We start from the raw sequence: 23929 nt of genomic DNA, 5'->3' as shown, positions 1-23929 counted from the left end.
GGACGGGTATGCTCAGACATGAGTCCCGTGCTCTCCATGCCACTGGAATCAAGCTATCCTGGCTGAGGGGTGAAACCCCGAAACCGGTCCTAGGATGCTTGTTTCCAGTCCAGGGAGGACCTGGCTTGGCTGTTCGGGCTGGACTGTTCCCATGAGTTACAGGGTCAAGACTGCTTTGCATATGGCTGGGTTCAAACTGGAATGGCATGGTGAGCAAAAAAACGATGGATTTAGGCCCAGATCTCTGTACTGGGGTGAATGTATGACATTGTTCTGCATTCTGTCCATCAATTGTTGAATATACAGTCTGTGATCAGATTTTACAATACATGCGAAATAACGGTCCTACCGTAGTGAAACATTACATACACTCAGAGGAACGGGATAATACAATATTATAGATAGACAATCAGGTCACACATTTTCATCATGGGTCTGGAGTGATAAGTATTGTCTTAGTGGTTCCCAGGTATCTTTAGGTCTAGACGTTACAGGCAGTTTCTCAGCAAACAATTCCAACTTTTCATGGCAGTACACTAGACCTTTAATCCAGTCATCCGTTTTCGGAACAAGTTTACTTTCCCAAGTGAACATAATCTGCCGCTTGGCGAGCAAGAGGGCTACCCTAACAAACCTGCCCAGCGTGGCCTTCAGCTGGGGGACATAGCCAAGTAGGCACTCCAGAGGTGTGCATTGTAGAACGATTCCTTTCATAGTGTGTATGCATTCCGCCACCCTCTCCCAATATTTAAACACCATTCTGCACTGCCACGCGAGGTGGAGAAAATCGGCATTTGATTGCCCACAACGCTTACATTGATCGGAGTCTCTGAGGCTCATTTTGTACAATTTGACTGGGGTATGGTACTATTGATGGATACATTTAAAATGAATGATACGCAGATTACCAGTAGGTGTGAGGTGACCTGTTAACATGCATATTTGCTCCCATTCTGTCAGAGTAATCTGGGGATTCAATATGGTATTCCATCGCTCAAAACCTTTTGTCTGGCCCTCACACCGTTTCTTCTTGCACAGCCCTATATAACTTGGTTATCAGCTTTTTCCCTGGTTGGGGCTACTAATAGTAGTTGTAGTGATTGAAGTGTAGTGGGCTCATGAGGGAAATCAGGGTAATGGTCCTTGATTGCACGTTTCAGGCGGTATTTTGGTACTTGGAATTTTGAATGTATTCCAGATCGTTCCCTGTGATGTAACTACCCTCAGGATAGAGATCGCGCAAATGCATGATGCCAGCATCTCTTAAAGCTTTAAATGGGCCCTTGTTCCTGAGTGATGGATAAGGCCGCATGATGGCCCAGGGCAGGTGTATTTAAGGGGAGTTTGTGTGCGCGTTTGCCAATTGCCTGCCAGGATCCAGGTGGTGTCAATGGTGTTCATTTCAATTCTTGGCGTGTGTCTGTGAGTATGTGTTAGGACGCTTGCAAGCGGTATGGGATGCGCATCCCCGTCTTCTACTGCGATGTGCGGTATAAAGTCGTGTGTCCAGGAACCAATAATAAGCGTACTGGGCCTGTGCGCAGAGATAGTACACATAGAAATCGGGTGCAGCAAAACCTCCTGTTTCATTAGAGAGCGTTAGTGTGTGCCAGCTAATTCTGGGCTGTTTGTCACCCCGTACTAATCTCAAAAGTTGAGTTTTCACTGTTGTAAAAAAATATTTCGTAAGTTTGATCGGGATGTAACAAAAAAGGTATAAAAATCGTGGAAGGATAACCATTTTAATTACTGCGATACGGTCTGCCAGGGACAGAGGAAGATGTAGCCACCTATCCACTTGTTCCACTAAAGGGCTGTAGGCTTGGCCATAATTCTCTGATTACAATGTTGGGGTTGCGGTGCACCGAGACACCTAAATATTTAACCGGGTCTGCTGTCCACACCAATGGGTATTCCAACTGCGGTGGAGACGTAACTGTCGTCAATGGAATAATAATCGTTTTCTCCCAGTTGATCATGAGTCCAGAGAATAGGCCACATCTAATATATTCTCGGAGGACTGGGGACAGGTGCTGCTGAGGGTCACGAATGAGCAGGGCCATGTCGTATGCGTACGTGGAAATGCCGACAGGCCGGTGATTAAAATTGAGAGCAGATTCCCTATGCCGTTGGCGGATTTTACAAGCTAACGGTTCCAATACCTGGGCAAATAGGAGGGGGGACATCCCTTTCTGGTGTCTCGTTCGATATTAAAAGGCTCCGAGGTGAGTCTGCCTACTCGCACACTTGCTGACGTGTCTGTGTATAAGATCTGTATCCATCTCGTCAAGACACTCATGAACCCCGTTCTTTGTAATATGCGTAGCATATACCTCCACTCTATGGAGTCAAACGCTTCAGTCGCGTCGAGCATGACAGCAGCCGTTGATAGTTCGGGATTAAGAATGTGGTACATAGCAAAGATGATACGTAGATTGTGGGAGGTGGAGCGTTCTGGGATAAACCCGGACTGGTCAGGGAGCACAAGAAGAGGCATTAAAGGTTGGATTTTTGTGGCCAAAATCTTCGCTAATATTTTTGCATCCAGATTAATCAGTGATAGGGGACGATATGACTCGCATAGCGTGGGTGATTTGTCTTTTTTAAGAAGGGTGATGATCAGGGCTTGTCTGAGAGAGGGAGGTAGAATCCCGGACTCATGAGCCTCCGCATACATTTCTAAGAGATGGTGAACGAGGAGATCTGCATAGGTTTTATAGAATTCTGCTGTTAGGGCATCTGGCCAGGGGCCTTATTAGGAAGAGAGAGAATAGCTTCTCTAACATCAGTTTCGTCTATGGGCTGACACAGATACTCTCGGTGGGCATCCGATAACCATGCACAGGCTATGTCAATCAATCAATCAAGAAAGCTTTATTCGATTTTCAGAGTAAAATCATAAAAGCATACATTAAAAAAAAATACATGCATATATAATACAGATAAAACGAATAAAAAGATTTTGTTTTTATATAATCAGAGTCAGTCTAGGCAATCCCCCAGTTATAAAAATTGTTAATAACATAAAGTGCATATTTAGGATGATTGCATAGAGTTCCGAAACTTGACAGCCAGCTTTAAAAAACTCGTTACTGCAGAAATAATACATTCATTTTCCAGCTGTAGTAACCTAATCATGGGCGGTCTACAAGTGCGAATTCCCCAAGTCTTTAAAATTGGTTTCAAGAAAGCCCCCCTGGGCAGCTGATAAAATTTACAGAATAGAACACAGTGGATATTTGATTGGGCAGAGGTGTCATCACAAGGGCATAGTGGGAGTTCATTTGACCAAATATTACAGACAGGGAAAGTAATCATACGAAAAAAGTTACCAAATCTGAGACGAGTCAGAAGCATTCGGGCATAACAGGTAGGCTGAATTAACAAATAGTTTTGAAGCCCTTCATGCATGGTTATTTTTTGGAAATCAGTAACTGTATTTTTTGTTTTTTCCAGGTTCCATCTATTAGTTGTTAGATGGTTTAGGGCCAACTCTCTTAGCGTCTTCCTGGATGCCATTTCCATACTAGAAGGCCTCGTAAAGAACTCAGAGTGGTCAAGATCAGTCAGCATGTTTTTTACGTACGTAAGCCATTTGATGTTGGTTGATCCATCGAGTTTGAGGCAATCAGTGATTAAGTCTCTATTTAGTTGGGTCTGAGGGGTAACACAAATCTTATGCCACAGCAGTATAGGCGCAATTTTAATAATATCTGAAATGTACAGCATGCCCAGTTGTAATGGCTGGATTTTCTGTTTAGATGGGATCAGCCCCCAGGGGCCCCTGTGACCCAGCCAAAACGTACTCACCTTCCGTCCTCAGGACTCCTCTATATCCAGGCACCTGGTACCTACCTGAGGATAGGGAACTCGCAATATACAAGCTCATATTATTAAGAACACCACTAAATCTATAGGGATACTAAGAATACTCACTGATTACTAGGGATATCCATACCCTACACCATATTTTATTCACATCAGTTGGCCTCGCGGTCGCCCTGACCCAGACCGTTCTACCCTAGAGCAGATCTGACACGCAATCCGGCGTATCTACACACGGGCCTGCAGAACCCAGTGCTCTCTTCTCCCAAATCGTTCGCGATCCTGCGAAACCTACACGGCGGTATCCCTCCCGCCGCTCTCACTTATACACGGGCTGCAATCCGGCAGTCCTACACGCTGGTAATCCTCCCCAGCGCTCTCATTAACGCCGCATATCAACGACGACCACATTCCTATGAACACCTATACATATATATATATATATTGGGATATTATCTCAGCTGTCTACTCGGGATGAAACTACAATAATAACTTTGAATGTGGGTCCAGATTATTGTGTATTACCTGCTCTTGGCATCAAAGGTCCACTCACTCCCTATTTATGTGATCACCACTTACCTGATTGGGATTACTCATCCATTCACGCGCCTAGTGCTCACCTAGGAGCTTCATTTACCTTCAGTGAACAAGAATAGGGGCTACACACCAGTTTGTTATAAACTGGGGGTCATTTATTACAGTAATATAAACATTAATACAAATCTAACAAAGGCTATAGGTAGAACACACTACTTAAAAGAGAAGGATTACACATAACAGGAACACTCCGCTGAAAGGGAAAAGATTAAGTGTAGCTAATGTGATGAAAGAGATATCACCTTATTAGTGTGAAGTGTTGCTCTAGCTGTCATCTGGGTTCCTCTCTCGTCTGTGCCTTGGCTCATCTCATGCTCTCTCTCTCTCCTGCACTCTTGGGTACACCTCTGCGCTGATCGCTCTGCCTCTGGACTCCTCTCCCCCACACGAACTGTCTCTCCACCTTGCGTCTTCACTCTTAATGGTTCCTGCCGCTCTGATCACCGTTCATTCTACTAGCTTATTCACTCTGTCTCTGCGCCAATGTCCAATTAACTCCATCTGCTCCCATAGGTTAGTCCACGATCTCTCCTCCGTCCCTTCTAAAAGGCATTACTTCAGACTCCAGCTATTCACACCTCCTCCTGATAAGCAACTGCTTCTGACTGCTTCCTTCAGTTCCAGCTCAATATTCAACTCAGCTCTTCTCCAGATTGAACTCTCTCTCTCTCTCTCTCTGCCAACTCCACTCCACTGCTCTCCTTTCTCTGCTGGACTCTCTCCTCGACTGCCCTCTGACTGACTCACTGACTCCGCCTCTGCACTTCACTGATATAGAATGCTGTTTCGTCATGGAAAGTTCCAGCCAGCAGCTGCTTCCCACCAATCCCATGCCCCAGGCTCCTTGCGCCAGACGCTCCCACAGTGACCAGTCTGCTTGTTTCGTCTAGAGACCTGAGCCCGGGAACAATTCCTGATTAGATTCAGCTCTGGCCGGTTCTCTCCGGTCCGCTTAGGGCGAACAACAGTTATAACTATAAACATTGCTTTTGCCCTGAAAAGCCTCTCAGCTTCATCAAGATGGAGTCCCTCTAGCTCTAGGCCTGTAGGCCTGAAAGGGGTGAAATGCTCCTTAGCTCTGTCAGAATACCTACATGAACCATACCAATATGTCTAATATGTCAAAGCCAATAGGCAATAGACAGGTTAAAGTCAAGAATAAAGGCATATTAAGCAGCTATCCTCTTCTAGGTCTGGAAAAAGGGCTTAAAAGGGCCAACACAGGCTAAGAATGCCTATACTAGATGCGAGCAAGAATAATGATCTATTATCACTGCTAAATAAAGCCAAAAACCCTGCCATTACATTGCACCCTAGATCCTTATCTTGCGAGCATCTTATAAACAACAACAACCATCTAAACAAACATCAACATAATCTATCCAACATAGGCTAAAAATACCTATCCTAGATGTGAGCAAGACTAAGATCTATATCACTGCTAAATATCTCTGCCATCCACCCTTAGATCCTTATCTTGCGAACATCTGACAAACAATAACATCTAAATAAACAAACATCAACAAAATCTATCAACAAATCAAAACCTAAAAAACTCCCTAAAAACAATGACAACTCAAAAAAAAAAAAAAAAAAAAAAAAAAAAAATTCCACCTGAAACTCAATTGTAGGGAATAGAAACCTAAAAACAAATCAAAGCACCCTTGACTCGAATGCTGAAAATATCTGAGATTGGATCTGATAACGAAAGAAACTAACCAAAGCATCCTCAAACTAAATGTTCCTCAACTTCTAATGATAACTGGTGAAATCTAGTGATGTAGGGACTTATGTGTTGAATGAAAACAGCAAGGGGCCTAAATGGGCCTACTTCGGACAACTTAAGGCTAAATGAGACCTACCTACCATTGTCAACTTAAGAACTAAATGTGTTTCAACTCCTAATGAGAGAACAAGAAAGGGCCTAAATGAGCCTTACGTACTATAGGCAACTTAAGCCAATGATGACTCATGAAACTATTGGTGTAGGTGCTAATATGTGAGATGAAAATAACAATAGGCCTAAATGAGGCCTACCTGCTGACATTTGTCAATTTAAAGTGAAATCCGAGAAATACAATTGCAAGGTCTGGGCAAACATTAATACACAATCATACTAAAAAACACTCTACCCAGAACAATCCAAATTTTAAGGTAACCACCCAGTAAAATATAAGAACAGTAAAAAACAACCCAATTTCTACAAGATTTTACATACTGTGGAACACATGTGTGCACCACCAGGGAAAAAAAAGTCCTTCATTTGGAAAAAACTATAATAGGTGACAAAAATTTTTTAAAAGTGGGGCCTGCTTGTAGTGATGTCAAAATTGCAGGCCAGGGAATTAAATAACTTAATAATAGGTGACACGTTTTTTTGTTTGTGCTTGAAAAGTGGGGCCTGATTGTCCAAGCGATTAGTTAATGTTCAAATTCTTCAGTGTAGGCCACCACCCTGCATCCTCGGTACTTCCTCCAAAGCGGCCATCCATCACCCGGTCTGGTCTGGTCTGGTCTGGTCTGGTTCCATCATCCAAAACAATAAACTAAAATAATAACATGAAAATAAAAAGCTAAAACAAATAAAGGGAGTGGGCAGACGCACGCACGCACCCCAACTGCAGCAATCCTAGAAACAAGAGAAGAAGTATCATTATTCTTGTAAAATAAAATTTACCATTTAAAAAACACCCCGGGTGCCTTTCATTATCGAAAAGAAAATAGTCTAATTAATTAAAAACATTCAAAATTTAATGTTTAAGTTCATTCAGTGGGGCCTAACATCACTGCCAAATGATGATCTCACAGCAGGAGCAGGGCACTGCAAGCCTATCAGAGAAGCCCGCCCAGGCCCACTGCAACTAACTAATTCAAGGGAAGAGCAAGGCCACCCCGCCCTTATATAAACAAGCCGTGCGCGGAAGAAAATTGGATTATAGCCAATCATAACGAAACAGGGACGTGATCGGAGCCTGCAGAATGAAAAAAAAAGAATTCGTCTGCGCAGACCAGCTGGTCTGCCAAGGTCAAAAAACAAATTCCTTGTAAGTTTTGTTCCCAGGCCTGATTGTGCTAACTAACGAAAGGTAGCATTTTAAAAAAAAACAATTCTGTTACAATGTACTGCTACTTAAAAGCTCCAGTTTCTAAAAAGACTTGTGTCTAACTAATTCAGCTAAAGGCAAGACATTTAAAATATGGGCACTTATTTAGAAAGGGGCAACTAACTTATGCACACAAGATTATACATTCTGCATTTGGGAAAAAAAAACGAATTAACATGGTCCATTGTCAGCTGCTGAAAGAGAAATAATTTGTAAAACAACATAAAATGCAGATACATTTCAACATTGTATTTAATTTAATGTTTTGCTGACACATTTATAAAAGAATACATTTTAATTTACATTTGGGAAAATAATAATGTTACATTTTATAGTTTTTCAAAGGCACACGGTTGCCTTTCACTAATTAAAAGCACATGTTACCATGCACTGTCGGGCAAGATTGATTATTCTCAACCTGTGATCATTGCAACCAGCACATTCCTTTCTAGATGGAAAACCCTCAAAGAAATAATTAATGAAAACAGCTCCGCAGCGTGCACTCTAACGGGCCATCTTTCACAGCTTTCTCCGTAAACGTTGATTTATAACCACATCGGTTCCAAGGTGAACCCACACAAATACGTACGCATTTCAAAAGGAATATGAAATGAACAGAACCCTTCTCAAAACACAAGATGTTACCTTTCCGTCAAGAAACTGACAAAGCACGTAGGCTGACCAAGGAACCAAAAAAAAAAAAAAAAAAGTCAAAATCAAACCATCAAAAATCCTTAAAATAATTCACTGACCTTTATAGTCAGGTCAGATAACCATGCATGTTGACAGCATGTAAAAAATAAAGGCTGCCATCTCAACTCAAGATATTAACCCTTTGGCAGCTCAAGCACAATCATTCCCCAATGTCCATGGATACATGGGAAAGTCATGAGCACATCTCTTCACGTTTACAGATAACACGTACACATATTTTCAAAACGTTATCCCCAAGCACCCGAGAAAGATCCAGCTCTCTCCTGCCAAACGTAATGATAACATGCCCTGTCCAAGCCATGACCACATGGCGCTATTCACAAGCCATATTTACAAGACAAGCCTTTCACAAACAACATGTCCAAGGCGCAATGCACAAGGAACACAACAGATCAACATAAGAACATGCACCTCACAAATCACAATAATATGGCGCTATTCACAAGTCATATGTACAAGACAATCTTTTCACAAACAATGTATCCAAGGCGCAATGCACAAGGAACACAATAAATCAACATGAGAACCTGCACCTCACAAGTCACATTAATATGGCGCTATTCACAAGTCATATTTACAAGGAGCTATATTCACAGAACTCCACAAATCATAGAACAATGAACACATTTCACATTGCACAGCATAAGCAGATGCAGCAAGCAAGTAAATGGGCAATTTAAAAGCATTTTTTACACACAATTATACAATTGGACCATCACATAGATGTAACTGGCTTCCTCATGTAATGTCATCCTTCAACTCTGACAGTTTAAACACCAAGATGAAAACCATTCCTTCCACCCTGAATAAACCAAATGCCATGATGTAATACAATCTCCTCACGCTGCAACTGTTCAAGCCAATAGGTCTAACAGGCTACATAAACTGCAACATTACGCCAGATGGAACTAGCGTTCAGGGCACTCCCTCAGAACACATGGAAAACTCTCTAAGCACATGGCCAGGCACACAGAGTTCGTAAACTGTCCGACTACGCCAAAATGTAATGGCGTTCATGGCACTCACTCACAACACATGGGAAACAATCTAAGCACATGGAGGTCACACAGGATTCGTAAACTGTCCGACTACGCCAAAATGTAATGGCGTTCATGGCACTCACTCACAACACATGGGAAACAATCTAAGCACATGGAGGTCACACAGGATTCGTAAACTGTCCGACTACGCCAAAATGTAATGGCTGGATTTTCTGTTTAGATGGGATCAGCCCCCAGGGGCCCCTGTGACCCAGCCAAAACGTACTCACCTTCCGTCCTCAGGACTCCTCTATATCCAGGCACCTGGTACCTACCTGAGGATAGGGAACTCGCAATATACAAGCTCATATTATTAAGAACACCACTAAATCTATAGGGATACTAAGAATACTCACTGATTACTAGGGATATCCATACCCTACACCATATTTTATTCACATCAGTTGGCCTCGCGGTCGCCCTGACCCAGACCGTTCTACCCTAGAGCAGATCTGACACGCAATCCGGCGTATCTACACACGGGCCTGCAGAACCCAGTGCTCTCTTCTCCCAAATCGTTCGCGATCCTGCGAAACCTACACGGCGGTATCCCTCCCGCCGCTCTCACTTATACACGGGCTGCAATCCGGCAGTCCTACACGCTGGTAATCCTCCCCAGCGCTCTCATTAACGCCGCATATCAACGACGACCACATTCCTATGAACACCTATACATATATATATATATATTGGGATATTATCTCAGCTGTCTACTCGGGATGAAACTACAATAATAACTTTGAATGTGGGTCCAGATTATTGTGTATTACCTGCTCTTGGCATCAAAGGTCCACTCACTCCCTATTTATGTGATCACCACTTACCTGATTGGGATTACTCATCCATTCACGCGCCTAGTGCTCACCTAGGAGCTTCATTTACCTTCAGTGAACAAGAATAGGGGCTACACACCAGTTTGTTATAAACTGGGGGTCATTTATTACAGTAATATAAACATTAATACAAATCTAACAAAGGCTATAGGTAGAACACACTACTTAAAAGAGAAGGATTACACATAACAGGAACACTCCGCTGAAAGGGAAAAGATTAAGTGTAGCTAATGTGATGAAAGAGATATCACCTTATTAGTGTGAAGTGTTGCTCTAGCTGTCATCTGGGTTCCTCTCTCGTCTGTGCCTTGGCTCATCTCATGCTCTCTCTCTCTCCTGCACTCTTGGGTACACCTCTGCGCTGATCGCTCTGCCTCTGGACTCCTCTCCCCCACACGAACTGTCTCTCCACCTTGCGTCTTCACTCTTAATGGTTCCTGCCGCTCTGATCACCGTTCATTCTACTAGCTTATTCACTCTGTCTCTGCGCCAATGTCCAATTAACTCCATCTGCTCCCATAGGTTAGTCCACGATCTCTCCTCCGTCCCTTCTAAAAGGCATTACTTCAGACTCCAGCTATTCACACCTCCTCCTGATAAGCAACTGCTTCTGACTGCTTCCTTCAGTTCCAGCTCAATATTCAACTCAGCTCTTCTCCAGATTGAACTCTCTCTCTCTCTCTCTCTCTGCCAACTCCACTCCACTGCTCTCCTTTCTCTGCTGGACTCTCTCCTCGACTGCCCTCTGACTGACTCACTGACTCCGCCTCTGCACTTCACTGATATAGAATGCTGTTTCGTCATGGAAAGTTCCAGCCAGCAGCTGCTTCCCACCAATCCCATGCCCCAGGCTCCTTGCGCCAGACGCTCCCACAGTGACCAGTCTGCTTGTTTCGTCTAGAGACCTGAGCCCGGGAACAATTCCTGATTAGATTCAGCTCTGGCCGGTTCTCTCCGGTCCGCTTAGGGCGAACAACAGTTATAACTATAAACATTGCTTTTGCCCTGAAAAGCCTCTCAGCTTCATCAAGATGGAGTCCCTCTAGCTCTAGGCCTGTAGGCCTGAAAGGGGTGAAATGCTCCTTAGCTCTGTCAGAATACCTACATGAACCATACCAATATGTCTAATATGTCAAAGCCAATAGGCAATAGACAGGTTAAAGTCAAGAATAAAGGCATATTAAGCAGCTATCCTCTTCTAGGTCTGGAAAAAGGGCTTAAAAGGGCCAACACAGGCTAAGAATGCCTATACTAGATGCGAGCAAGAATAATGATCTATTATCACTGCTAAATAAAGCCAAAAACCCTGCCATTACACCAGTTCAATATGCATAAAGTAAATCGATGTTGATTTGGAAACTCCTAATAAATAACGCAAAAACTGATTTTCTGTTTTTTGTATCAGTTGTGAATTTTCAATGCCCCAGAGACCAGCTCCATAGGTGGCAGTAGAAAAACATTTAGCTTTATAAAGTACAATCAGCTCTTTCACTGGTCTGCCACCTAATTTAGCTGAAAACTGTTTGAGGGCGCCTATTGCTCGGGTGAAGGCTAAATTTCTGGCATTAATAGCTGCATGCCAATTTCCCTTCCTATCAAAATGTATTCCAAGGTAGGAGAATTGGTCTGTGGTCTCGATCCTCCTGTTGTCTAAAAAGATTGAACAAGGCACTTTCTTTATTCCAGGACCACAGGCCATCGTGTATGTTTTTGAGATATTAATTTTTAGCCCTCGTTCTTTCATATAAGATGCAAATTTCAGGACAGCCCTCTGGAGACCGATCTTATTTCGAGACATGATGGCAGCATCATCAGCATAGAGAAATATTGGGGCCGAAGCTCCCAAAATCTTTGGGTAGTCATGCTGTGATTCCATTAGGTGTTGGCCAATGGAGTTAATATATAGGGTGAAAAGGAGGGGTGCTAAAATGCACCCCTGTCGCACCCCTCTCTTGATAGGGAATTTATCGGAACACTCGCCCTGGTTTCCCTGCGTACCCTGGCGCCTGCGTCTCTATACAGTGTTTTTATAAATTGGAGAATGTTAAAATCTATACCCATTTTAGATAGTATGGACCATAGTATCTCGTGGTTCACACAATCAAAAGCGGAACTCAAGTCCACAAAAGTAACAAAAAGATTTCCCTTTTTTGCCTGTGTATTTTGATAAAACTAAGGCCAGGTTTAAGCTCTGTTCTATAGTCCCTTTGCCTGAGCTAAATCCATACTGCAGATGTGATAATACCTTATTTTCTTCTGCCCAAAGTTGTATTCTATTTAGGATTGCCCGGGCTGCTACCTTCATTAATGCATCTAAAAGTGATATTGGCCGGTAGCAGGTGGGGTCATTTCTGTCTCCTTTTTTAAAAATTGGAACGACTATGGCTTCAGACCAAGATGGTAAGAACCCGTGTCGATTAGAATTGTTTAAAACATTTGTTAACAGGGGAGCCCAAAGATCAATCTCAGCTTTGTAGACATCTGTCGGGACTCCATCGGGACCAGGCGCTTTGCCTGAAGGACTGTCTTTGCTTGCTTTCATAATCTCCGAGCAGTTAAAAGTTATGCCTAGCGGGAATGTATTCAACAGAGTTGTAGATTGTTGGATGACTACCCCATCGATCAAGGGATTACCATAGTCAAGGTTTTCAGCTTTGTCATATAAATGTTTGAAGTGGTTTACCCAAGTTTCCCCATTTATGGCCATATCTATAGTGTCTGTCTGGTTTTTCTGTAGGTAGGGGGCATTTACCACTTTCCAGAAGGCTAAATTATCCTTGGATTTAGAGGCTTCTAGTAGGGCCGACCAAGCCTCTTTCCTTAAGGTCTGTTTCCTTGTTTTTATAGCCACATTGTACAGTTTTCTGGCTTTAATAATCTCAACTGGAGATTTGATAGTTTCGTGCAATGCCCTTTTGAGAGCTTGAAGTGCTTTGGTACAGTTTTTGTCAAACCAACCGTGGCCAATTTTAGAATTAGGTTGGTGCTCTCTAGTTAACAGTTTTTTGAGTTCGGATTGGATTTTTAAGAAGGAAGTCATAAGTTCTGATGACTCCTCTGTTTCTGTCAGACAGGCAAATATTTCAGGTTGGGAAGTTCCCATTAGACTATGTAAAAAATCCACAGGGTTTACCCTATCCCATTTTATTGAGTAGCCGTTTTTAGTGGCTAAGTTTATGTTAGGATGGTACTTAAACTTATCTACAGAAATCTCGTGAATCTTTCTAATTTTCAAGTTGAAGGATATTGGGTAATGATCACTAAAAGGGACTTTAAGTGTTTCCCAAGCATATACTAGTCCTTCATTGGTTGGAGATATAAGAGTAAAATCAATAATCGAATTGCATCCCCGCCCATGAAAAGTTGGTTGGAAAGGAATATTTGGGATGCATAGTTCATTAATATAACACAGATTAAAATGGAAAAGCATATTGTTAAGAACGTTTCCCAGTTTAGAGTGGACGAAGTGAGTTGGGTTGTCATCCTTATGTTTACCAAGGCCGCAAATGCCTTTAAAACCGTGTGGGCAAATGGTACAATTAAAGTCGCCCAACCAGATCAACACCGACTCATCTTTTTTCTGGGTCTTAAAAATATTAACACTCTGCATAAGTTTATCGATCTGGCTTTCTAGATTGTTAATTAGGATATTATTATAAAAATTGATGAGGGTCAGAAATTTTACCTGCCCCCAACTAATTTTTAAAATCTGATAGTACTCAGTAAATATGTATCTCAATACTTTTATGCCCTGCGTTATCGAGACATATATGGTCAAACCTCCTTTATTTCTCCCCTGTGAGCTTATTTGTGCAGGTGCATGGAAGGTCTGATATCCTGAAATATGGAGTTCATCTACGGCCCACGTTTCCTGAAGACAAATAATACTATAGCTAGTAGCTATATCTAACCAGGGTTGGTGCGATATTTTATTTAGGAGGCCCGCAACATTCCATGAGATAATAGTTTGGGCATCCAATGTTTCCCTCATTAGGGGGTCATTTTTGGTTTTATCTCTGGTTATAATAATTTGAGGAGAAGGGGAACTATGATAGGTTATGCAATCAGATTTAGAAATGGGCCCAGCATATAATTTGTCATTATTAATTTGAACCTGATCTTTAGATACCTCATAAATTGGAGTTCCCTTGTTACAGGTATTAGTAGTATCCATGCCAGAATAGAGAGTAGTAGCATGGGTATTAAGTGGCATAGTGGGAGCTCCATAGGGGTAGACTTCCGGGCTGAATTCCATCTGTCAATCCGGGTCTTCTAAGCCTGTCAGTACCTCAAAGCGATTTGTAACAGGAACGGTCCAAAGTGGGTACTGAAATATATTATGTGTGTGCTGCTGTTGATGAGGATGGGACCTATCTAAGAAGGGTGAGAAAGAAGAAGGAGCCGTCCAGCGGCTGGAATTTCTAGGATGTTGATACAGTGGGACAGATCTAGTGTTTCTTAGATGTTGGAGCGCTGGGGCTGATCTAATATTTCTAGATACCTTGCGAGTGAAGGTGTTAATACAGGGGGTGAGAAGGGATTGGGGGTAGAAGTAGCTCAAAACGCGAGTTGATATTCCTTCCACTCCTCTTTCAAGAAACCAATCCGCTATGTGAGTAACTACTCTCTGATTTTTGAAATTTATAGTTACAATATCACCCTCTATGTCTTTGGGCCTACACCCGAGCCAAGTCAACCTTCTCACAAATAGAATCTCGCCATTAAGATTTGGGGGCAAAAGTCTATTCTTGCTTAACCAGTGGATTACTTTATTTTTAAGGTCTATAAACCCCTCTTTCTTTCCTGATGTTAATTCTGGTACGCCTGTAAGTATAGCAACGTAGGGGGCTGACTCAGGTGGTAAGTCAATGTGCTCATCCATTCTTTGCACTGGCTTATTCGGGGTTGGCGCCCTAATGGTATTAGTATTTTGCCGTCCTGGAATATTTGGGGGAACTAATTTTTTCCCCTCTCCTATGGGGATTAACGCATTTACAGAAGTAACCGGAGGCTGTATGTTAACTCTAGGTGGCAGTGAAACATCTCCTATAGGAATAATATCTAATGGTTTCCTCTGGCCATCGATGGTTTGAGAAATAACCAAGTCTTTCAATAAATTGCTGTTCGAAGAAGATATGGCTGCTAAGGTATCTAGTTGTTCATTTAGCCTTTTGATTCTCTCAGAGAGCGGTAATAATAAGGATTTCACAAGATGTTCAAGTCTCTGAATTAAACCATCATTTGGATCAGGCACAATAGGTGATGTAATATTTTTGTTTTGTAGAGGACTGAGAGGTACTCTAGATGTTTTTGGGCGACTACCTTTCACTCCATCACCGCCCCGCTTTCTCTTCAGTGTAACCCCAGGTCTAGAGTTTTTGGAAGGGCTGATATTTTTCTTAGACCTTGATTTTAATTTCGGTGACATACTTGGTGAGACCCCTTCCAAGGTGGAATATGAAGAAGGGTTCACATTAGAGTTAATAATAACAAGTTCCCTTGGGGTATCTACTATCAGTGACTGATCTTGCAAAAGTAGGGGAATACCCGGGTCGTTGATTGAAGCAGAGATATTAACCATATGGTGTGTTGTAGGTGAGGGAATCGTTTGAATAATGCCCAAAGAGGAACGTTTGTTAGGAGGTAGGCCAGAAGACAGACGGCGTTCAGAGTCCGCTATTTCGTGGTCTAACTTTGAGACCGCTTTAGCCAAAAAATGATCCAATGTTCCTTTACGTAAACCTCCCATTGATGTATTCTTGCCTTTGGTTGGTTGTGCAGGCGGTGTTACGGACATTTTTTGTTTATGGGTACGACTAGTGGAGGGGCACTGGTATGCAAGTACTATAAACAAGAAAGTTACAGTTTAAAATAGAGTTTACCATACAATACGTTACAAATCTTACGGTGAGTCTAGATTGCAGGATTCAGGGGGTGTGGCCCAGCCCGGCCTCCGTCGGCCCCGGACGGCCACAGACGGTCCCGCCCTTGTCCCGGGCTTCTCCCGGCGCCGCCCGCGCGCGTCCCGCGACGCGGAGGAAGCCTCGCGCTTTTGTGCGCCTCCTGGTGCGACGGCGGGCGGAAGTGCCCCAGTGGTGTTTAGGAGGCTGGGAATTGTAGTCCTCAGGCTGCCAGGACAACGACAGCAAAGCCGGTAGCGCTGAGATAATTCTGCGCTATTCGCGGGCCTCTTGGTGTGTGTGCACTCCTTTCGCCTCCTCTCGCGGCTGATTCTGCTCCCCCGCTCCACCGATGGAGCCTCGCGCTTTTGTGCGCCTCCTGGCGCGACGGCGGGCGGAAGTGCCCCAGTGGTGTTTAGGAGGCTGGGAATTGTAGTCCTCAGGCTGCCAGGACAACGACAGCAAAGCCGGTAGCGCTGAGATAGTTCTGCGCTATTCGCGGGCCTCTTGGTGTGTGTGCTCTCCTTTCGCCTCCTCTCGCGGTTGATTCTGCTCCCCCGCTCCACCGATGGAGCCTCGCGCTTTTGTGCGCCTCCTGGCGCGACGGCGGGCGGAAGTGCCCCAGTGGTGTTTAGGAGGCTGGGAATTGTAGTCCTCAGACTGCCAGGACAACGACAACAAAGCCGGTAGCGCTGAGATAGTTCTGCGCTATTCGCGGGCCTCTTGGTGTGTGTGCTCTCCTTTCGCCTCCTCTCGCGGTTGATTCTGCTCCCCCGCTCCACCGATGGAGCCTCGCGCTTTTGTGCGCCTCCTGGCGCGACGGCAGGCGGAAGTGCCCCAGTGGTGTTTAGGAGGCTGGGAATTGTAGTCCTCAGGCTGCCAGGACAACAACAGCAAAGCCGGTAGCGCTGAGATAGTTCTGCGCTATTCGCGGGCCTCTTGGTGTGTGTGCTCTCCTTTCGCCTCCTCTCGCGGTTGATTCTGCTCCCCCGCTCCACCGATGGAGCCTCGCGCTTTTGTGCACCTCCTGGCGCGACGGCGGGCGGAAGTGCCCCAGTGGTGTTTAGGAGGCTGGGAATTGTAGTCCTCAGGCTTCCAGGACAACGACAGCAAAGCCGGTAGCGCTGAGATAGTTCTGCGCTATTCGCGGGCCTCTTGGTGTGTGTGCTCTCCTTTCGCCTCCTCTCGCGGTTGATTCTGCTCCCCCCACAGGCTATGTCTGATAAGTAGTCGTCCAGCCCCGCGTCATCCATCCCACCCCGCGTGGTGTACATTTCCGAGTAGTAGTGTCTAAATTGACCAACTATTGCTTGAGGAGTGATATTCCCTCCACCGTGAGGGTCAACTATTTGGACTATCTGATAGTGTTTGGACCGGAATTACAGTTTAAAGAGCAAGTTCCTACCGGGTCGGCCCCCTTCACCATATGCTCAGGCCACATGTCGACGTGCTATGTATCTTGCCTCTGTTTCAGCCAGCGTATCGTATACTGCCAGAGGTTTGTGGACGCGAGCTAGTGATTCTGCAGATGGTGTGTTCACTAGCTCACCTAAAGCCTTCTCTGTTTTGTAAAGTTGACCTCTAATGTCTTTCAGAATCCCCGCTGTGGTACTGATACACCCCCCCCCCCGTATTGTCACTTTAAATGCCTCCCAAAGTGTGGCCTGACTTTCCACTGAGCCCACAGTCAATTCTAAATATTGTATAATAGCTGTCCTGATGGCCTCATTATATAAGGGATCAAGTAATGCCTCAGCACGGAAACGCCAGGTGAAGAGGCGGCGTGGGTTTGTGGGGATACAAATACTCACACTGACGGGGTTATGATCCGATAGAGTGCGCGAAAGGTTATGTACTTGTGTGACCCACCCGTTAGCTTCTTTGTTCAGCAGCCAGTAGTCCAGCCGGGACCAACTATTGTATGCAGGGGTGATATGTGTACCCTCTTGAACCTCTGCATTGCGCAAGCGCCAAACATCCACCAGACCCATTTCCGCCATGGCTTCACGAATACATTGAGCTACCTTGATAGTGCGTGCTCCTGATGGATTTGATTTATCAACTTGGGGGTTGAGGTGTGTGTTTAAATCGCCTCACCATAGGATTGCAGACTCAGGCCATGAGCGTAGAACATTGAGCATGTGTATAAAGGGTATTGGGTCGTCCACCACGGGACCGTACATATTAATAATCGTCAACAGCGTCATACCCAATTTGCCCTGAACCATGGCCCAGCGGCCCTCCGTATCAATGCAGGTATGTATAGGCAGGAACGATACTCCCTTTTGGATTAGTATAAGCACCCCTCTGGAATAGTTAAAATAGGATGAAAACGGAAACTCGCGTACTTATGTGCTATTTTAGCTCCGTGAATTTACTCAAATGTGATTCTTGCAAAAAATCGATTTGCACAGCATGTCTATCTAAATATGACCACACCTGGCGGACTTTCTTGGGGGTGTTGAGACAGCGTATGTTCCACGTTATGCATTTATACGCTTCACCCATTGTCAGTCCCCGGAGGTCTCAACACACCCTGAGTGCTTGACTGTTGGTTGTCAGTGCAAATATTGGTGAGGACTCGAACTGTGGCATGTAATCCGATCACAGTACCTACAACTACAGACAACAATTAACCATTCCCTCCCTCCACCCAATTAAGCAGCCCCAATTTGCCAAAGACAAGTCCCACTGACATAACCAGCCCCAGAAAAGAAAAAATACCAGAGAACTTAGTGAGGGTTACACCCATTGGGTGACGTAGCGGCACAGACCACTCCCAGATAAAGGCGGGAGGGGGCCGCCAATGTAATTTGGAAAGCTCCTATATGCGACCCATCCAGCCGGGCCTAGAAGGAAGGACGTGTGAAGCGGCATTAAGAGCAAGGGCATTTACCAAGATTGTGAAAATAGGAGCTGCGTCAAACTAAAGATATGGAGCTCAGCCAACCCTTTAGAAGAAAGGAGTCCCACCCTGCTTGTCTGCAGTGGGAAGACATGAATATGTGGGTCTACAATAAAGATCACTGTTGGAAGAACATAGCACATATATGCGTTGCATCATGTAGACTTACAAAAGCCCTGTGCGGGCTCATCAGATCTGTCAAACAATGCATCAATATTCCATAATAGCTTTTACTAGTACTTTGCCTTCTACAGCGGGATAGGTCATTGAGGGCACTAAGAGCTCCCCCTGATCAGTCATCAACATCGTAGGTGTTGGCTGGAGAGTGTCGCTCGCGCCGCAGAGATTTGGCATAGTCCATAGCCAGCTTCAGGTTTGTAAAAGTCTTGGCGTTGGCCTTTGCGCCTATACGTAGGCGAGCTGGGTAGAGCATGGCATATTGAATTTGCTCTTTCATTAGCAGTTTTTTGACCCCCTGAAACTCCTTTCGCGCAGCCTGAACGGTGGCCGTGAAGTCGGGATAAAATGATAAAACATTACCTTGATAGTGAATGGTGCTCTTCTGACGAGTAATGCGCAATACTGTATCTCGGTCTCTGAAATTCAATAATTGTGTGATGATTGCCCTGGGGGGGGCACCGGGTGGCGGGCTCGCCGCCGGTGATCTATGAGCCCGCTCGATGGCGAACATAGTGGAAAGGTTTTCAGCTCCGCAGATATCTCGAAGCATAGTCTCGACGTAGTCGTCCAACATGCGTGGATTCCGGCAGGCCTAAAATTCGCACATTATTGCGCCTAGAGCGCGCTTCAATGTCCTCATTTTTTGCTTTTATTACCACCAGTAGATTTTCATTGTCCGTGGTTTTGGCGGCAACTTGTTGTAGGCCATCTTCGGCATCCGAAATTCGCTGTTCAGCTTCTCTAATCCTTGCTGCTTGTTTGTCCAGTTTTGATGAGAAGTGGTCCATATGGCCATTGAGGGCCTTGATTTTGCCGTCAATGGACTGCAGACTGGCCTGGATTGCGGACAGTGTCTTTTCCAGAGCGATAGGGGCCGGAGTAGCAGCGTCCAGCTCAGAGTCCGAGGCAGCAGTTTGTGAGGATTTACCGCCCTTGCGTAAATCAAAGGTCATTCTGGGCTGATTTTTCTCTGGTTTGCCTATGATGTTTAGGGGAAAGAGACACATTACCACAATTTCGACTGCAATTCCAAGAGGCTATAAGGGCGAGGAGAGTTCTGGCTCGTGATGGATAGTGGGAAGGGGCCCGCAGTCCGCTGTCAACGAGGGCTCTGGCATGCAGAGCGGACTGTAGGCTGTCACGGCGTGATACGTACAGTAACTTGCAGTGGTGCCAATAGCGACCAAAACAGCACGACCAGTTGGACGAGCATAGCCCTCGGGTCTAGTGGTGGGGATGTTTGGAGATGCGCTCTCTATTACTTGCACACTGCAGCAGTGAGTTCAGTCCGACATGTCCTCTGTCGCGGTTGCCCAATGCAGTGCATTGCAGCCGACCGTGGCAGTAGCAGGGAGGCCTAGACGCACCCACGTAGCGATATTAGGCCGAGAAGCAATATGCTTACGTAGCAGTAGCAGGCCTCAAATATTGAAAGAGCTGTGTGGTCGAGACGAAGTCGAGAGAGCGCGCAGGTTTAGCGCCCCTTACAGCAGGGAGAACCGGGACACTTTCAATTAATGCCGGCTGATTTATCTGGGGTGATGAGATACCAGAGCCACGCAATAGAGATAGTCAAGGAGCTCTCGGCCCAAGTGCCGTCCACTGAATCGTCGCAGTTCGTAATGGCCCCAGACTTAGCAGTCAGTGTCGTGGACACTGTGTAATGCGGGACTCACGTCTGAGAGTTGTGCGGTCGCCGATCAGGTCTGTGATGTCTCGTGGTTGCATAGGCCAGCGGCCGTATCCCCACACAGGCCTACCTTTCAATCTGAAGCCGGCCACTCGCGCACCAGTTCATGCTATGCACCCTTCAGCTCCAACGTGCGCACACCCCCAGGGCCGCCGGTGCTCGCAGATAAAGACGGGTGCTCTCGCCGGAATGGGTAGTGCACAGCTCACTGTGTCAGCAGCGGCCACCGCGGACCCCCAGCACGCTCCAGGGCACCGCCGGAGGCTCCGTGTCTCATGCCGAGCGCTCAGGTAGATTCGCTTGTTGGCAGCTGTACAGCAGCCGCCATCATGGCTGTGGGCGGGTTGTCCAACAAGTGCTCTACGGGCCCCACGATAGAGTTCTCCACCTCCGACTTCACCACCAAGACGCCCCTGGCATCAGCAATCACTGCCACCTGGAAATCACCGTCGGATGGCACATTAGGGGCAGGATAATGATAGTATTATTGCGGCGGCCGGCAGAGCTACACTACTGTGTGGCCATCTTGCCGCTCGCCAAGCCACGCCCCCCTCTGAACCCGGATCATTGCTACATTTTCTCATCCAGTGTTCAGGGGGACTATTTTCCTTGCTTGCTCCAGGGCCCATGGCACTTTTGCTACGCCACTGTATCATTATACAGAATACATGTATTATCATTATACATTAGACCAAGGGGTGAGTGGCGTGCTGCTCTCTTCAATTCCCCAAGCCTGGCTTGTTCGAGCTGGCCTCATGAAATCACGGTGAAAGGTGTGACAGAACCAACACAAACACACGGCCCCCTCTGAGAGAGCTCACAGTATCTGCCCCTGGCAATTCCTTAAAAGGGAGATACTACATAGCCGATCAGTTTCATGTTCGCTTCGTTGATTTCTTTACTACCATATATACATACATGTCATTCTAGGTGCTCCTAGAAACGGCGCAGCGCAATTGGTTTGAGATAAAAGTGAATATTGATGCGCAATTTGCGCAAAAGGTATGTGGGCTTCGCAAACACTTCCTTTTTGGCTGTTTTAAAAGCATACTTGGGGTTTCAGCTGTGGGGTGCTAGGCCGGACTCTCGGGCACAATACGATCATACTTAGGAGCAGTAAAGCGCTTGGTGGGAGTGCACGCGCGCGCTTGCCTCTTTGCAGGTCCCACATGTGAGGGCGCACATTTCTTCATGCATGATGGTCGATGGAGCCTTTCCTGGGCCAGCACTGCTCCTGCCTCGCTCTTACGGCGTGGGAGGCGCACTAGTGCCAGGAACACAGACCCTTGTTCACACATGCGGGAGGTGTGTGGCGGGGGCCTAGGCGCTGGCTGCTACAGGTGTGAGTGGGGGACTCCCAATTTTTGAAGATTTATGAGATTAACTGATTTGCCCAGAATTACAGGATGATGAGCTGACGCCGAGTATCGAACCTTGTTTCCCAGGTCCTTAGTCGGCAGGTCTAGCCGGGTGATAGGCGGTGGCCTGCTGGATGGGTGCCATGAGTGTGTGCCGAGCACGCGCTGGCACTACTTCTCCTGTTGTGGTGGTGTTTCGGCTGCTGAGTGTTAATGCTGGCAGGGAGTGGAGGGAGAGTTCGTGGCTGGCTGTTGTGAGTGTGTAGTGTGTGCTCTACGCTGAGAGCCGTGATTGTGTCTGTGAGTGTGTGAGAGAGAGAAGGGGGTGGGAAATAGGTCGCATTTGAATGGTATGGCTGAGTGCTAATCGGTACATGTGCGCGCCTGTGTGTGCGTGTGTCTTTGTAAAAGGGGGCGGTGCCGGGAAATGAGTAGGGTAGCTGCCTTGAATGTTGGGAGAGAATGTAGGGGGCTTGGGAAATGTCTGCGAGGATAGCAACAGTATTTTATTTAGTAATATATTAATGCGAACGATTGCATCATAGAAACAAATTAAGATGGGATCTGGTTGTCTCTGCTGTGCCTGATTTGGCTAGAACGCTGTGTGCTTGTGGGTGAAGGTGGGGTGTCAGTGAGCTGCCATTGTAAGTTAGGGAGGACTTATTCCTGGCTGTAATGAAAAAGCATTGGCAAAGCCAATAGGTTTCATTTGTGTGAGATCAATCAGCCAGGGCACAAGTCAGGGGTACACGCTGGTACACTGTGTCCGCCGACTATTTTCAAAGGGTGGATGCCGTCCACCCTGCCAAGCAGGTGAGGCCCACAGGGGGGGGGGGGGGCTTTTTTCTTTCCACCTCTAGCTGGGCCAAAGATTTCGCCATCCCAGACCCAACCGTGCTCGTCTTTGCCCCACGTTGCAAAGCTCGCCCATCCGTTCGTGCTTTCGCATAGGGTGCCCCCCAGCACTAGTAAGTCGAGGAGGTATAGCCGGTGGCAGTTCACACTACGCCAACAAAACGCCTCCAGGGATGGTGGTTATCCAGCCAGGAAGCTAAAGCAGGCCCTGCTCTGTGTCCTGTTTATTTGTGTCAGAGCAGCACACGTGGGTGATAAATCACCAACAATCAGACGGTATAAGAGGCAGCAGTTTGGAGAGACGCTCATGGCCGCCCAATCCATAACAAACGGTCTCGGTGGATTCTCCTCGCTGACAACACCCCTGCGCCCCCAGGCCGTACGTAGTGTCAGAGGCCTAATGCTGTGCGTGCAGCTTGTCCTCACCGAGGAGGCCTGTGTGAAACTCACTCTTCGCTCGCCCTCCTCCAGGCTGTGCTGGTAGCGGCCTAGTGCTGTGTGCAGGTGCAGTGCAGACTCCACCTCACCGAGGGGGCCAGTGAGAAACACACTTCTCTTCTCACCCAAGCCGTGCTTGAAGAAGCCTAGTGCTGTGCGCTGGTGCAGGCTGAGGCTGCAGCCTCACCAAGGAGACCCATGAGATACACACTTCTCTTCTCACCCAAGCCGTGCTGGCGGAAGCCTAGTGCTGTGCGCTTGTGCAGGCCCAGATGTAGAGAGCCACTCGGCCTCTACCCTACAATGTACATGCATCCCCCACCCATCGAGGCGGGCTCGCCTCGGGGGTATAAATAAAGATACGGAAGACCGCTCGGGGTCTTTCCGGTTAACCACCAACTAAGTACCTGTGGTCTGTGTGTCTGGCGTCCTGCACGTGTGGCCTGTACAAGGTCACCACACTGGCGACGAGGCCGGAAGTCACGCTGCG

At 46.2% G+C, this 23929-nt stretch overlaps 1 protein-coding gene and 1 long non-coding RNA gene across 8 annotated transcripts in view; one reads left to right on the top strand and one right to left on the bottom strand.

The window, feature by feature from the left end:
• The window catches only part of LOC146811566 (telomerase protein component 1-like), a 1575504-nt gene that overhangs the window by 715879 nt on the left and 835696 nt on the right, over positions 1-23929 (top strand). The gene's annotated exons all lie outside the window — the stretch shown is intronic.
• On the bottom strand, positions 4496-10869 carry LOC146811570 (uncharacterized). Its single transcript, XR_014966742.1, has 2 exons — positions 10365-10869; positions 4496-7051 (listed from the first exon to the last, which is right to left on the bottom strand). It is a non-coding gene; the product is annotated as an uncharacterized LOC146811570 (long non-coding RNA).

This window comes from Triturus cristatus, chromosome 7 (assembly GCF_964204655.1).
Source record: "Triturus cristatus chromosome 7, aTriCri1.1, whole genome shotgun sequence".
Classification (NCBI taxonomy): domain Eukaryota; kingdom Metazoa; phylum Chordata; class Amphibia; order Caudata; family Salamandridae; genus Triturus; species Triturus cristatus.
This window is presented reverse-complemented; position numbering and strand designations above follow the sequence as displayed.